Raw genomic sequence first — 2,277 nt, forward strand, 5'->3', positions numbered from 1 at the left:
CTCCACCCCCAGCCCCCACCTGGTGTTTACAGGAGATGCCGAACGCGCCTGCAGCCTCCCACATGCACCCAATCTCCTCCAAGTCTAATGTGCTAAAGGTTTCCTCCACTCGTCTGGGCTAGAACACCCGCCCCCTGATGCCCACCAGTTCTCCCACCGCATCTCCGCGGGCTGGGCTCCTTGAGCGCAGCGAGCCCAGCCGCGCCAGTGCCTGCCGCTTTGGGTTCCCAGATCGGTTCACTCACCCCACGTCCCGGGCTCCGGCCCCGCGCTGAGGGCTTTTGTTCGAAGCTCCGCTCTCTCCCGAGCCTCTTCAGTCTCTGCACTGGCGGGGTCGGGTTACTGCGGGCTGCAGCCACGAAAGGAGCCCCAGCTGCCGCCGCCTGCGCCTCTCCATGGGGTCCGCAAGCAGGGTGCAAACACCCCAGACACTACCTACACGCAGGAGGGGGAGTGCGACAAACTCTCCCTAAAATAAAGCAGCTCTGTTCCCTTCGCTCTCACTGATTCTTAAAAAAGGAAGCCGGGTTCCATCGCTGCAGCATCCATCTCCACCTCTACAACCGTGAAGGTACCGCAGGTTTTTCGCTGCCCCCGGCGCCTCCTGGTGGACACATAAGGGATAGTTTATTTGCTTAGAGGATGAAGAAATAAAAAATGCAGCATCTATATACAATATGTATATATAATATTTATGTATACATGAATACTAAATAAACATCTATATGGATATATCACCAAGAAAACTAGGCTTTCTGAACCTTAGCTGAGTAGAGTGAGGGAATCACTCAGCTTATTTTTCAAGGGGATCCTGAGAAGCAAAGAAACTTGATAGGAATAATTGGGTGGACATGTGGCACCTGATCCAAACTGTAATTTTATTTTTAAAGAAAGACTAAGCATACTCATATAGATTCGAGGCAGGAAGAACATATGTGTCTAGTTAATGCAACATTTTATGACTTACTAGTTCCAGATATAAAATTAAAAGCAGTTAGAATCATTTCATGAGTGTTATGTTGAGATACCTTCTCCCCACCTCTTTTCCATTTTGAGTGGTACTGACCAGAAGAGAGGGATGGAAGAAATCCTTGAGGGAGGGGAGTCAAGGGAGTATGAGGGGAAGAGCATCAGAGACCATGGTGAACTATGTTGTTAAAGAACTTTGACGTAGTAAAGTAGGCTGTAAGGAGAAAATGAAGAATTTTAAGCAAGGAAATAACATGATTTGGTTAATATTTGAAGAACATGACTCTAGCAACAATAGGGTGGGGACCAGGAGGAGGCAGGAAGCCCAGTTATCTAGACACTGCATTTACCCAAGGCAGGGAGGATTGGGACCAGAAAGAGAGAGCAATGGTGGAGGAATGGGCCCTACGGGGAAGCCTATGGATTCTGGAAGCAGAGTCAAAGAATCAACACTCAAGGACGACATGGCTCTGGGGTGTGAAGACAGCAAAGGGTCAAGGCCGACTGCCTGGAACAAAAAGGTGGCTACATATGCCCCAGAGAGTGGATCCAACAGGGAGGTTTTAACTGGTGTGGGGGCCAAGGAAGGACAGGTTTCTTTTTCTACCACTTGATTGTGGGGCAAGATCCTAAACCAATAGTCTGAGATTTCCCAGGGAGGGCAGAAGAGAAGCTGGCAGGTAATGGTGCTGTTCTGGGAAAAATAGTCCATGAAGGAGGCCAAAAAGCAGAGGCAGGAAAGTGGTCTAGTGTAAGCTACTAGCAGAGCACTTCAGGAGAATGTGCCCTTATGCTCAGTCCTCAGAGGTCCAGAAGGATTCCTACTAGAGTCAAATACCTATGGAAACTGTCAATTGTCAGTCTTTGGTGAAACTGGCAAAAGTAGCTTAGTATAGTGCCCAAACCAGATACCACAGAGCAGGAAGTTGAGGTGCATGGGGGATGACAAAGTGAAAGTTACAGATCTTTTTGACATTGGATGATAGTGTTAGGAACTGTGAAGGGTTTGGAATTTTATCTCACTTATATGCTAGCAAGTGAGCCTGCCACAGTCTGTGTCACAGATGTTGACAAAAGACACGAGATTCCTGGGTCAGAAACAAAGGACCTTGTTACTCATGGCACAGTAGGCACATGAAGTTCATGGTTTTGCTCCACAGGTCCCACAGGGGCTTGTGGAGAGGTGAACCCAATTTGTACATGTCCTTACAAAATAACCCAGAACAGAAGCCTTATAAGACATGTAGAATGACTCAAAGGATTGCTGTCCGTGGAGAAAAGGAGCAATTGCTCACATGGCTGGTAAGA

Source organism: Marmota marmota, unplaced genomic scaffold (assembly GCF_001458135.2).
Source record: "Marmota marmota marmota unplaced genomic scaffold, marMar, whole genome shotgun sequence".
Lineage (NCBI taxonomy): Eukaryota > Metazoa > Chordata > Mammalia > Rodentia > Sciuridae > Marmota > Marmota marmota.